Here is a 14,891-nt window from a genome sequence, read left to right as displayed (position 1 = left end):
AACTGCTAAAATGGGTCTAACAGCTCCCGTATCTTACAACTGACAGCATCTGGCAGCAGATGCTCAGGGAAAGAATACTGGAGATACAGCATGTGCACACCGATCTGCTAAATTCAAGCACACTTGTGATATTCTTATGAACTCTGCAGCATTTGTTTCCTGTTTGGATCAAAGGAATACCTAATCATTATAAGCTGAGAATTATTCCCATCCAATATCTGCTTGCTTCCATTTGCTTGACAGGTTGCAGCTGGCAGAATTTTCAGTGAGATTGGTGAAGCACTGAAATAGAGGCTGCACAATCTTCATCCACAAGACAATTTCAAAACATTAAAGCTATCCCTCCTTGTAGCTAGAGGTAGGACTTGACTATGACACTTCCAACCTAAAATATTCCAGCATGCCACGAATGCAACTGTGAGGTTGCAAAACATACAACTAAAAAATATGGCATTAAGGCGTAAGAAAAATTGAATATAATTGCTATTACTTAAGGACAGGTATTCCACCTCAGTAAACTGAAAGCCTTTCTATCTACCTTCGTATATTTTCACAAGGAGCTGAGGACAGACAACAACAACAAAAAACAAACAAACAAACAAACAAGCCTATAAAGTTTTTTTCCCTAGGTGCTGTAGACTAGCTTTAATAGTTATGAAATCTGTACAGGGACCATACTCCTGGATAAGAAGACTGCAGTGCTCTGCTTCATTTGTAGTGGTTTCTCCTACTATGGCTCTATGTCCTGCATGAAAAGACAGGTTTTTAGGCACTTCACACCTATTGATTGCACTGGTGGCTACTCTTCTCTTGTGCTGTTGAAAATACATGGTGTTTATTTGCGCTGTCAGATACCTCAGTATCACTGAAAATCTGGTTTTGTAATATTTTATAATTCATTTCCTAGTCTAAAAAATTTCCACTAGATACTCTAAATACTATGTCTACAATAGTAAACCACCACAGATAACAAAGATGACTGGGAAGAGAAGTAAATAAATAGGTGAGATATATTCAAAGCAACCCATGCAATCAGAACTTCTATCTCCACAAAGAGAGACATTCACTGCCAAATGAATACAGATTCTACAATCTGACAGTAGCACAACCTCCCCTAGCTCCCAAAAACATAGTAAAACAAACCCTCAACCACAATCATTGCTCTTCTAGTCACCCGGCAGGTAAATCTGTAAGTAATATAATGTCTAGATCCTCCCTTAGTAGAACCTGCCTCTTTAGCATTGCTAAGGGAACAAACTTACTTAGAAAGACCAAGTTTGATTGACAAATCTGTATAAGATTAGCAAGCTGTTACAGTACTGAAGATGTATTTCAGAGGAAGATTTAAACAGCAGTGACAAACTGATAAGAAACTGCAATATGAACATAATTAAAGAGCAATTATAGCAACACCAAAGGACTCCTGGTCCTTTATTATCTACAGTATTTTATAAAAAATACTTAAATAATGAAGTGTGCTTTGGCATGTTTGACACGAATAGGTACGTACATTAAAAGTGACTTCTGTACCTCAAAATATCCTTAATTATCTCCTGACAGTGCTCATCTTGGAGGAAACAACATCTCACATGAAAGTAAGCTCCTTTAGCTTGATCTGGAGAAACATTGGGACAACAATGTGGTTGTTTTAATGTGATCTCTCATTTTAATTACATCAAGAACTATCTTTTCCTCTGAATGACTTCCACGGACTGCTTCAAGGCCCTAAAAAAAAACAACGAAATAATTAGCACATCTATGTTGGGATGCATCATCTTACATCTACCAGATCATCTTACAGCTACCAGAAGAGAGAAGCTCAGCACAAAGCCAGCTTCCTTCTCTGATTTTAAAGGAAAGTGTCATCTTACAAAAGAAGAAGATCATAAGCCAGTTAGGTTCAACTAACCATTTTTACTACATCAAGTTGGAAAGCCATGGAAGCCCCCACTTTTTTTTTTTTTATTTGGGGTGGTGTGGGACATGCCTCTTATCTCAGACAGAAACTGTTGCTTCTGAACCTTTCCTTTTTAATAAGCATATAATCAAGCTGGCGAAGTAAAATGCACAAGACAATTTCCCAAAACAAACTAAGAAGTCTAACAATGTATTGCTCATCTCTCTTGTCACATTCAAGCCCATGCTGCACCCTTCTCAGCCCACCCAACTGCAGAAAAACAATTTATTTATGTTTATTTCAGAAAAGTATTTTATTTCTGTTAGTTTTGCTGTGATTAAATGTTGTGATAACCATCTGATCACAACAAACACTGAGCTAATAACAGCACTGAAAAGCAATTTCCCAGCCTTTATCATTGAATATGAAGTTATTCCATTTCAAATGGACTACCTAAAGGTCTCAAAGCATTACCCAGGACACCATCACACTGCAGCCTCATGCTCTCTCTGTTGAGGAAGGACTACAAATACACAACTGGCAGTCCTCTAGCATTTGGGACAAGCTGCCTTTCCTCATCAGCTACTTTAGGACTAACTGGCTGGTACTTACCCGCTCAGCGTTACTAGAGTTTTCCCAAGCAACAGCATTAATGCAGGGGCTCTCTGGTGCTCTTGCCTTCACCTCTAACCTTCATCTGCTAATTCTCAGTCTTCTGTGCAATGATCTTACTGGAATGCAATAAATCAAGGGTCCTTTTATGCCAGCGAAAGGATGGTAAAGCCAACATTCTATGTTCCTAAACCATATTCACTTTCTTCTCTAGTAATAATTCCTTTAAAACGGTGAAGGTTTAGCCAGCTCCATTATTTGAATATTAGCAGAAGATTCAGTAAAGAAAGCATAGCAGAACTTATCAGGTAAGTGCAATTTGCCAATCACAAGGGTCATTGAATGCAGAAGACTTAGTAGAAATTCTTTGCCCTCTTTATAATTCAAAAACAAATAAATTTCTCTCTTGCATGAGATTAAATTCTTTTTCAGGCATTGCTAGCTTATTAGGGCACAAAGAAAGTGTGCTCACTGGTAGTTCTTCCCCCATTGCTCTATCAGCTTCAGCTGTTTAAGTTGTGTGCATCACCATCCAATTAGCATGGTCTTTATTTCATCTGACCAGAAATTTCTCTGGCAGCACAGCTGTGCTAATGGCAGTCTGCAACTTTTCACATGAATCAGGCATATATCCTCACCCAGCACTCATGTCTTCTGGTCTTCATCGTCCACTAAATTCATTTGCTTCTCACAGCTTCTCTTACATTTGCATAGTAAACATCAGAAAGGTCTATCTACATGTTTATGGAGCTTTCTATTAGGGTACACCAACATTTTGCAAAAATTTTTTAATGCTTTGATAGAGCACAACCATTTTGTGCAAGTCAGCCTGCCAGTCATCCCTCAGCTGCACTGCAAGTGACTTCTTCACTCTAACACAGTACTAAGTTTTCTCTTTTTCAGGGATTAAAGAGCTTGGCCTGTATTGCAACTCCATGTTTTCTTGTTATGTTTGTGTAACTTTGAGAAACTCTTGGTTACATTGATACCAAAGGCTGAATCACCTCATTAGTAGTGTTGCTTTGTTATGCTCTTGTGGTTCAGGAATGTTGTCAGCCTCATTAGATCGCCTGCAATATTATGCAAAGACATATTTGTATACTTAGCCCAGTCTGGCATTTGCAATGAATTCTGCTTGATATTCTGCTTGGCCCAGAACTGGTCAGGCAAACCATCTTTCCCTGTGGGCTGGCACCCTTTCCCTGTGGGCTGGCACCCCAGCACACTGGGATACCTTGTGGGGGATAATTTGCAACCTCTGAAATTCCTAAAAGCAAGGCAGGCAAACAACATCAAACCACTTCATGCCCCTACTGAGGAATATTTGTTCATACGCATGTTTTTGCATGGCTAAGATAATGGCAAGAGAAAATAACAAAGAACATGAACTAGTTCAAGATGCAGAGTATATAATGACAGGAAACAAACTTGGGCTTCTTAGCAAACTTTAGAGATAGTTTAACTGCAAACACAACCCTCTCAGCCACCATAGTAAAGATGTTATTAAAAAAAGAAAAAATCAAATAGAAAAGAATAGCTTCAGCAGCACCAGAATGTATTCAGTGCATTTAAATGATTTGATATGGAATTTTAAGTTACATGCTCATACTCCTGTTTGCTTGCCCCTTATTTATCTGTCTAGATGTCACCTACACTTCAGAGGCTCTACAGAAGCTGTCCCCAACTTCTTTATTTCTGATTTATCCCAGGACAATGACCTGTTGCAATGAGATGACATCCACAGCTTCCAAAGCTGGAGTTTCTCCCACCTCATTGCCAAACTCTTCCTTTCTGACTTCTAAAACTTGTCTGTGTGACAACTGTTGATAGAAAATGAAGCAAATATTCTTGGTAGACTTCTTTGAATGCCAGGGCATGAAGTTAAGCACAGGCAAATTAACAAAGATTTAGTAGGAAATCTTTCATCTCTAATGTCAACACGTTTTATTGTAAAGCTATAAGGTCAGGGATATACAAGGCAGAGGGGCATAAGGACAGTGGCACATAAATTCCTCATATGTGGGTTGCTGATGCATCACAGTTTTCTGCATCATAACTAATTTTCAATGCACAAGCAAATCCTCTTTTCTTTATGAATGTTTTCAAATAATCCTCACTAAACACAACTGACAAACCTTCCTACGGCAGGCCGTTTAGGTCACTTTACATTAATCAGTTTCACAAAAGGATAACAACTCTGAAATCTGCTTTAGTATTTCATTCAATATTTCTCTTTTCATTATAGTTTTCTGAGCATTAATGACCAGGTCACAATAAGGTTTAATCAACTAGATCTTGATGATGCAACACATCCCAGTCACCTGCTACATCCTCCCCTGCTCAGACAGTGTTTTTTCCATCAACCAAAACTCCAAATCCATGCTAAAAATCTAGACAGAACAGTACAAAGAAATTAATTTTCCTCTGGGGAGATCTGGCTCAGCTGCACAAAAACACAATCAGAATTCATTAAATCAAAACAACTTCAATGAGATATTTTTCTTCTTTTAAAGGACAAACAATTCACTCAAAGAACTCCTTAGAAAACAAAGCAGAAGAGAGGCTCCCTTCCCTTCTCCCTGCCCAGCTCCCACTTTCTGAAGCCTTCCTCCCGGCACATACATTTTGGGTTCAGATGAAAGCATCTCCCTTCCCTCCTCCGCGTGGCTGCTCCGCGCAGGACCGCCAAGCTTGCAGCTCATCCTGCGGAGCATCCACAACCCCGGCATTTAAAAAGCCACTGGGCGACCAGCCCTCCTCTGCTCCCTGCCTGACAGCTCCGCCAGCATATCGAACTGGAGCACTGACCCCCAGCAAACCACCCGTCCCATTATTCAGCCTGACTGGCCCCTATGCAACCCTTACGAGTGCAAAAAAAAAGTGACTTAAAAAAAAAAAAAAAAAAAGGAGAAAAAAAAAGCAAACATTTTTTTTCTTTCTTTCTTTTTTTTTTTTTTTTCCTCTTTTTATTTTTTTGCATCTCCAGGACATTCCAGCCAGCAGCTTCTGTCTCAGCCCAGCCCAATGCTCACCCCCGGGGCTCAGCATCCTCCCTCCCCATACCTGCTCCCCACGGTCCTGGGTGGGCAGCCAGCAGCGGAGGGCGGCGTCAGAGATTTCCCTCACAGCTGCTGATGCCCGTAGCCTCTTTATGCTTTCGCTGCCAGGAGCCTGGCTCTGCCTTCCCTGTGACCTCCCCCCTGCTTTAGGTGGCTAGAAGCAGCAGCTGGCCCCCCCGCTCCCCCTTTCATCCCCAAAATCAGCTCACGTTCCCTCCTCGCCTACTCCAAGCTCCATCCCTGCAACCCACAGAGCCACGCAGCAGGGCAAGGGTAGCTCTGTGACACTGCACGCATGGGCAGCCACACGCTAAGCCCACAGCTGGCTTTTTTTCTGGGCTGTTGAGCAACACAGACTGGGTGTCAAGCGTAGCTGCTGCCCTGCAGTCACTGAAATTTCATCTTCAGGCATACGGCTCAGCATTCAAGTACCAACACGTTGCCTGACCTGGGGATGCTTGAGTAACCACAAAAAATAAAGGGGACAGCACTGAGTGTGCTCTAGGAATTTCTTACCTCACAGTACCTCACTGGTGTTACATTCATAAAGCTGAGATCTTCAGGGGCTCTACAAAGTGATGAAAAGTCAAAGGATGAGGTGGCAGACATTCTCTTCAAGAGCCCCTTTTTTTTACATGCTGTTTTGGACAGAAAGGCATCACAAATAGGTTTCAATCACTATATATTTTTTTCAAACAATGTATCAATTATTTTCAATATATATGGTTTGAATGGTCACCTTTTAAAACAAGTGAATGAAGGGGATTTCTGAGACTGTGATCTTTGTCTGGAGAAAAAGGACTCAAAAGAAACAAATGGAACTTCCTCTAAATAGATATGAGGATGCAGCCAGCTTTATATAGCCTTCCAGCTTTATATAGCTTTTTTGAATTTCAATTCAGGATTTTACTACCGATAATGATAAGTATTTCCATAAATATGAGGATTGTTTCAGCTAGCATGGCTTTATACAAAGCTTAAATTTCTCATCTCAGATGCTTCTGGTAATCCTGGTGCTCAACAGCCCAGTTTCCTAACAGGAGGTAGAAAGTAAACAGTGTACTGAGTGAAGAACTTCCATATGCAACAAGAAAACAATACAGTCTCTAAAAGATTCAGGGACTCTAAGCAGTTATCAGAAACTTAGACAGAAGGATTCCAGCACTCGGAGAAAACAACTGTGAGCATAAGCATATAATGCGTGCTTACACACTCACGAATATACAGTATATTATATATACTGTATATATAATATATCCTTCAGTTTCTTTGCTGGTCTATACTCTGTTTAGTCTATTTCAATATAAACTGGCATACCTATATATTAGCACCCAACACTTAGAACCATTAGAGCCTAACACACAATTGCATACTTAATCACTCAAAAAAAAAATGCCAGAGTTGATTTGTACCATTAAGTTCTCTCCTTCTTGTAAATCTGTTTTGTAATACACCCTTTAATTATATTTTCATATACTTTTTTCCTGATTTGCCTTTCTTATTCAACTTTGCCTAAATTGGATGCCTAGATTTTAAAATAAAGTTCACTTTGGCATTCAATATCCCAAAGATATGAGGTATATGTTACAATAAAATTAGTATTATGCCAGAACAGAAACAAAATACCATGCACTTCAGTTAAAAACAAACAAACAGTAAAAGCACATATAATATACAGTTTTGTGTTGTATTATAAAAGCCAAAATTAAGGTATCTTTGTCATATGTAAATTTCTCTACATTGGTACTGCATGTTGATCATTTTTCCATTACTTGTTGAAGCACCCTCTTTCCATTCAATTATTTGACTTGACAGGTTTTACTCCTCCCTCTGAAGATGCCAATAAAAACAAGTATTAGCTGCTGTCTTGCACAGGCAGTTGTTTCTTGTCACCGTGATGCTTTATTTTTCAGGTCCACCTGTTGACATGATCTCGGTGATCTACTGATCATAGACAGGTTTGAAAGAAAAATACAGCTCTTTACATTGTTTTTTATGCTCCATGTAAATCCACCAAACAACACATACTTTAGACATCCTAACAGCTACACAGTATTTTTTTTTCCTTGCTCACTGTATCTATTACCTTAATGATGTGATCCATTAGGTTACCTTTTTTCCCTTAAAAATATTACGTTAATGTTCTAGACATGTCACGAGGTACAAAGATTGAGTATCTTGCAACTTTTTTCCATAGAAGTTGGCTTTCAGAAAAAAATGTATGTAGTTCCAGAAGTACTATATAATGTCTCTGCAGTTTCAGAATCTACTTAGATTCACGATTTGTTAACTGATGATATATTTTACCATTAATGTGTTTTAAGTATCCTTTAAAGTGACAAAAGCCATAAAGAAATTATCAACCCTTTAACATCCACAGGTGGGTTTCCTTTATTCTTACACAAATATGGAAATGACGTCCTGTGAAATGAGAGGTGTTAAATTGACCTTTCTGGGGAACAGCTCACTCTGCTCATGCTGTTGTTCATTTCTATTGGAGCTGTAACTTCTGAGATCAGGCCACTACACACAATACCTTGCAGAGCTGGACTCGAAATGAACCCTTTTTTGTGCAAAATATTCTACTTGAAGTTAGGAATTGGATACAAAGAGAGACTTAAATGCCAACTAAAGCAAAAATTTTCAAGCTTCAGCTTTGTTTAGACTGACAGGGTTTTGACTGATGGTTTGAGTTGGCTCCATGAATGACAGCATTTAGGTACAACTAAGCCTCAAGCCAGCGGTTCACTGAGCTGCTGTCTCAGTATCTCTCTTTCATGCACTCACAGAAAGTCTTGAAGAACAAATCCTGATATTTCATCAGTTTGTAATTAATCCCAGGTCATGGGGAAACATAGTAAAGCAAGCAAGTACAACCAGAAAATTTGGACTCACTAAGTATTGTGAAGTGCATTTGCATGCTTAAACTCAGCAAGAGTTTCTGTGAAAAGAACTGAAATTACGTTGAAATTATGAATAGAAGACTGAAAGCTCAAGTAACTAAAGAAGAAAGTAAGGTCAGAAATTGTTAAATGCCTAACAGAGGTCAGAAGAATGTCCTGTGTGATTGATGATGTTGATATCCTAGGGTAACAGACTAATTAATAGTAGTTCCAAAATGGAACATGAAGAAACTAACCAGAGTGCAAAATGCAGGAAAAAAAGTGTGTATATATATATATATATATATTTTTTTTTTTTTAAGGAAATTGGGACAGTCATTTAGAATGAACAATAGCACTTTAAATTTCTATGACACCTTTAATCCCAAATGGTGAATTTAACAAATTGAGAAACATTACCTACCATATGTCAAAATCATTTTTTCTGTCAATTACAGAATCCCTGCTGGAGCAAAAAGCAGCATCTGTTTAACAGGTTAGATCTGTTGTGACACACACCACATCTAACTAAGGCTACAGGGAGAGTATAATTGTCAACAGCTGGAATGGGTGCTGAAACTTGGATTGAGCAGCTGTTGGGAAGAGCATGTTAGAATTTCTCCGGTTACCGTTAGTGATGAAGGCTTTATCACAAATCTTGCAGACCTGCCATGCCTGGGGCGAGCATTCTCACGAGCCAGCTCCGCAGGGCACCCGCCTTGATACGAGGTGCCTTCACAGCTCGTATCCCCTCACACTGCAAGGTTTGAGTGTTATATCCACCAGACAGGGAGGGAGCAGAGGTTGACTGTAAACATCCAGGCATAAGACAGGCCCAGTGGTCAATCAAGAGGTGCTGTCTCTTCAACAGTCATCTTTGAGCTGAGCCTGCACCAAGGTCATCTTTCTTTCACTGCAGCCAAAACATAGGCTACACAGTGAGGTTCAAAGGCATCTCACATCAAAGAAACGATTCACAAGTGCTGCTTCCTAGGGCACGTGGGACTGACAACACAATGCCTGACCTCTGAAACCCATGATCACTAGCAATACAGGGCAGCTAATGCCTTTTAGGGAATTATGGATGGACTCTTGGCCACTGATGTTGTGATCATTGAGGAGTGCAAACAATGTGAGCAGAGCTTGACTATTAAAAAAAAAAAAACTGGCAGAAGAAGAAAGTGCAATGAAGGGGAACTGCATGGCCACTGAATCGGTGTATTCTAACTTTAAAAGGAAAAGAAACCATCTAAAGTAATTTCCAGTTTTGTTGTTGGGGCCAGGGAAAGGCAACGCTGTCAAAAACCAACAGCTAATTTGCAGTCATGTGTTGATATCTGGATAGCAGAAAGGCATGTTTCAAAATGTGTTTTGTGCTCCAGGATAAAGAATAATTAAATATGAAGTGGGAAAACAGTCATATGCCAATGAGCAAAATGGATTAATTCAGCAGCCCTTATTTGCTAAGGATGAATCTTCTAGTGGTTTAAAATAGCTACAGGTTGATTAGGGAATTCATTTTGGGATTGCTATAAACAACAGTGCAAGCACCCCAAGTCATCCTACCGAGATTCTGAGAACTTTAAAAAGTCCAACTTATTTCGCACGACACCTGAAACGTTTTAATTGCAAAGGAAAACAAATAATTTTTCTCATTTTCATTGAGAAACTTTTTATGATACCAGAGTTTTCCAAAGGACAGACATTCTGTTTTCTGATTAACTCACAAGTTTTCCTCTGGCCCAATTCAGTCAAAATGTTTTCTCTAACAACTTATGGAAAAACCCTAAAAGTCACAGATTTTTCTGTCAAAGTCAAGGCGGTGACAGCACACAGACATTTTTTTTTGTTCCACTGTTATCTTCTATACTGAAGTTTTCCATTTCTGGTCAAAGGTGACTTGTTTCTATAAATGGAAACAACAGAAACATTTTCACACTTTAAGTGCTTTAAAACAAAACCCTTTTGCGTAAAAAGCAGTCCCAGAGAATTTCATCCTGGGAGGTTAATGCATCAGAGTCCTTTGTCAATGTTGACAAGGGCTCTTGATAATGAGGTTAAAATAAAGAAAAACAAATTTCATATTGTTTCCCTAATTCAAACATAGTTTCAAAAAGAGACATGCAGAACAAGGATGTCCTTATAGGTCTTTGGTTTCTATATAGAAATCTCTAAGAAAGGCAAGAATATACTTGGACGTAATGTAACCATGACCATCATGTCCTTGAAAAGAGAGAGGTACAACTGTTAATATCCAGAAGGAATACAGTATTTGGCAACAGCTGTGCTGTTGTGCAAGCGCTCGGACATCCCAGCCCAGAACACTTAGCAGAAAATGCTCTGCTCTGTTAAGTGTGTGCTCCAGGGAATCCAATACACCACCTAACACAAGTACCACCACCCCTAGAGACACTGTGAAACATCGGCCCTGCGCGTGCTGTGCAGTGTGCTCACGAGTAATGGTCTGCCACTTTCTAAATACAGCACATTGAAGAGTACGGAAATGAAAGTGTGTTTGAAGTGACCTTCCTGAGCTATGCCCTGGCAAACCAAATCTCACTGTTCAGACAGCAGTTCTAGCTCCGCAGGTCCTTCTTTGCCACCTATTCCCACCAGTGAACTCTCAAACTTTCCAGTGGGAACTACAATCCAGTTCCTACTAAAATTAAGGGTATGATATAAGCAGTAAATTTCAGAAACTACCAAGATGCACTGTGAGTCAAAGACTAATACATAACAATTTCTTCAGCTATTTTAAGGCCTAATTATTCTGTGTTTTGAGTTGTTGAGTTGGTCTTCACAAAAAGTCCTACAATAAAGGAGGACTTTGAATAAAATAGCATTTAAATAAGCTCAATTAGAACATTAGAGTCTTCAATCTTGAGTATCAAGATTCAGGGACAAATACAAAAAATACTTAAATATTACCACAGAAAGCAGAAGCAGTGTGCAGTAATTGAATTAGAGGCATCAGAATTATTTTATCCTGAAGTGAGAATAAACTTGGATTTCATCGCTACTCTCAAAATAAGCCATCACTAACACCTTCTCTATGACAATGGATGACCCTGGTCAGTCCACTCCATGTAAGATGCCTGATTTGAGGTCTAGAACAGAAATGAAGGTGGAGATGGTCAAGAAGTAGATAGGTTCCTGACCTTTCCTTCAGTGCTGGTTGGTAGAGCTGCAGCAATGTCCATCAAAGATACATAATGCAAGCACCAAGACATTTTGCTCCCACACTCCTTAAAAAGTAGGTCTGCTGTCTGCAGATTTCAGAAGACCAGGAGTAGGAAGAAGGAAATTTTGACATGTCTCACCTGGAAGCAGGAAGGAAAACATAAAACATTTTCATTCCCATATCCAGAACAACAGCCTGTCTTATTTTATTGCTGCAGCTATCCCATGTTACAAGCTATCTCATTGATACAAACTATTCTGTGATATTGAATTTTTTTAAGTTTAGGAAACCTTAAGTTTATGTCAGAACAAACACCGCTACCACTATACTCTAGATAGAGGCCTAGACACAACCGCCTCTCCCAGGCAGACAGATTTAACGCACACTGGGACAAGACTGACCTACAAGTCAGGTCATCTGTCTACGGCAGCAGACACACAGAGCTACAGACAGGTCTCTTCAAGGACCAAGGCTTTTTTTAGATCTATCTCCTTCACTTCCTCCACTCTCTTTGGTGCCTCCTCTGCCAAGACACATTAGTGGCAATGTTACTGGCACATGATCTCAACGTCCATGATTTCATGTAAACCCCACAACCATTAAACTCCTGTCTCCTTTCTTGCTCTTACTGTAGACTCCCTGCCAGCAGTGAGAAAAGCCATTTTGCCCCTTTGCATTTTGAGATTTTCAGTTAAGATTAATGCCATATCTACAAACCTCTGTATTTACATGCATAGACACATGCGTAAGTGCAATAAATCTCAAACTGTATCTGCAGGACTCTTGATATAGAATATATACTGATTAGATGAGGCAGTTCTTCTTTTTGATAAATTTACTAGCACATAAATATACATTTCAGCTACACTAACATTAAAAGTAATGTCATTGATACGTACATTTACTACTTGTTTTTTTTTTTTTTCCAGAAGAAACAAAAGGAAGGTATATTCAAAGTCCTGTTCTTCCATTCACTGCACCATCTCTGGTCTATAATCTCTGTCATGGACTGGTTTCCACTTCTGAGCCTTTCTTGTAATACCACATGAGTTCCTGTAATCCCTATCCCGTCTCATACAGAAGGCATCAGGGCTCACTTACCTTCATCAGCAAAACAGGTATAATACAGCACGTCAATAAAAAATAAAATAAAAATCCTACTAGGAAATGATTTAAGATGAAACCTGCCTTCAGACATTAAACAAGGTGCCTACCTGTGCTGACAACTACTTCAGTATTTAGCACGAAGTCTGCTCTGCACAACAGTTTGTGAACATAATGGTGCTCCTCATACAATCCAAACCCTGAAGAAAAAGCAGCATTTTTTCTGACTTGGGTCTATATGTTACCAGCTTTTTGGACTGCTCTTTCTCAAGGTCACTAAAAAGCAGGGAAAGTCATGAACTGTGCAAGCACCAAAATTATTGTTGATTTAGCTGAGTTGCACATGGCTGCATTTCAGGTCTGCTGGAGCAAGCTTACAGAAATCATAAAAGGTGGAAGGAAGTTGTTAGCCTCATAGAGAGGGAAGAACAGGACGTAAAAATGGAAAGACTTGCTGAATACTGTAAAGGAAGCTAGTATGGGACTTCAGGTGTCTGAGCTTTTCTGACCACCTGGTGTCCTCCTTCCCTTTCCAACAAGCTTAAGCAAGAGCAGCTACATCAAGAGCTTCCATGACTGCTTTTCTCACGGAAACCAAAACACAAAAGTTCTATTGCATGAGAATGAGAAAAAGCTTAGTTTCCTCTAGAAATAAGTTCTCTTGAAAGTTTTGAAATTACTTAAACTTTTTCCCAAGCACGGTGAAGAAAATAAAAAAAAAATCACAGAATCACAGAATTTCTAGGTTGGAAGAGACCTCAAGATCATCGAGTCCAACCTCTGACCTAACACTAACAGTCCCCACTAAACCATATCCCTAAGCTCTACATCTAAACGTCTTTTGAAGACCTCCAGGGATGGTGACTCCACCACCTCCCTGGGCAGCCCGTTCCAGTGCCTAACAACCCTTTCAGTAAAGAAATTCTTCCTAACATCTAACCTAAAACTCCCCTGGCGTAACTTTAGCCCATTCCCCCTCGTCCTGTCACCAGGCACATGGGAGAACAGGCCAACCCCCACCTCGCTACAGCCTCCTTTAATGTACTTATACAGAGCAATAAGGTCACCCCTGAGCCTCCTCTTCTCTAGGCTGAACAAGCCCAGCTCCTTCAGCCGCTCCTCGTAGGACTTGTTCTCCAGGCCCCTCACCAGCTTCGTCGCCCTTCTCTGGACCCGCTCAAGCACCTCGATGTCCTTCTTGTAGCGAGGGGCCCCAAACTGAACACAGTACTCGAGGTGCGGCCTCACCAGAGCCGAGTACAGGGGGACGATCACCTCCCTAGCCTTGCTGGTCACAGTGTTTCTGATACAAGCCAGGATGCCGTTGGCCTTCTTGGCCACCAGAGCACACTGCTGGCTCATATTCAGCCGACTGTCCACCATCACTCCCAGGTCCTTCTCTGCCTGGCAGCTCTCCAACCATTCCTCTCCCAGCCTGTAGTTCTGCTTGGGGTTATTGCGCCCCAGGTGCAGGACCCGGCACTTGGCCTTGTTGAACTTCATACAGTTGACCTCAGCCCATCGGTGCAGCCTATCCAGATCCTCCTGCAGAGCCTTCCTACCCTCGAGCAGATCGACACACGCACCTAACTTGGTGTCATCTGCAAACTTACTGAGGGTGCACTCAATGCCGTCATCCAGATCATTGATGAAGATGTTAAAGAGGACCGGCCCCAGCACCGAGCCCTGGGGGACGCCACTAGTGACTGGCCTCCAACTGGACTTGGCTCCATTCACCACAACTCTTTGGGCCCGGCTACCCAGCCAGTTTCTAACCCAACGAAGCGTGCGCCAGTCCAAGCCAAGAGCAGCCAGTTTCTTGAGGAGAATGCTGTGGGAGACGGTGTCAAAAGCCTTGCTGAAGTCAAGGTAGACCACATCCACAGCCTTTCCCTCATCCACCCAGCGCGTCACTTTGTCGTAGAAGGAGATCAGGTTCGTCAAGCAGGACCTGCCTTCCATAAACCCATGCTGGCTGGGCCTGATCGCCTGCTTGCCCTTCAAGTGCCGCATGATGACTCCCAAGAGGATCTGCTCCATGAGCTTCCCTGGTACTGAGGTCAAACTGACCGGCCTGTAGTTCCCCGGGTCTGCCCTCCGGCCCTTCTTGTAGATGGGCGTCACATTTGCTAGCCGCCAGTCAGCTGGGACCTCCC

The 14,891-nt window shown here is 40.9% G+C and overlaps 1 protein-coding gene across 18 annotated transcripts in view; it reads right to left on the bottom strand.

Annotated features, from left to right (window-relative positions):
• Positions 1–14,891, bottom strand: part of LOC137856401 (melanopsin-like) — a 76,761-nt gene that overhangs the window by 28,878 nt on the left and 32,992 nt on the right. For 8 of the 18 annotated variants that reach the window (XR_011096427.1, XM_068681757.1, XM_068681750.1 and 5 more), the window contains 4 exons: positions 12,846–12,935; positions 6,085–6,206; positions 2,510–2,628; positions 1,531–1,725 (listed from right to left, as the gene is read on the bottom strand). The gene's annotated coding sequence lies outside the window, so the exon portion shown is untranslated. The other 10 variants (XM_068681742.1, XM_068681749.1, XM_068681746.1 and 7 more) reach the window with 7 other exon arrangements.

The sequence above is a fragment of the Anas acuta genome, chromosome 4 (assembly GCF_963932015.1).
Source record: "Anas acuta chromosome 4, bAnaAcu1.1, whole genome shotgun sequence".
Taxonomy (NCBI): domain Eukaryota; kingdom Metazoa; phylum Chordata; class Aves; order Anseriformes; family Anatidae; genus Anas; species Anas acuta.
The sequence above is the reverse complement of the archived record's forward strand: the minus strand, read 5'-3'. Positions and strand labels throughout refer to the sequence as shown.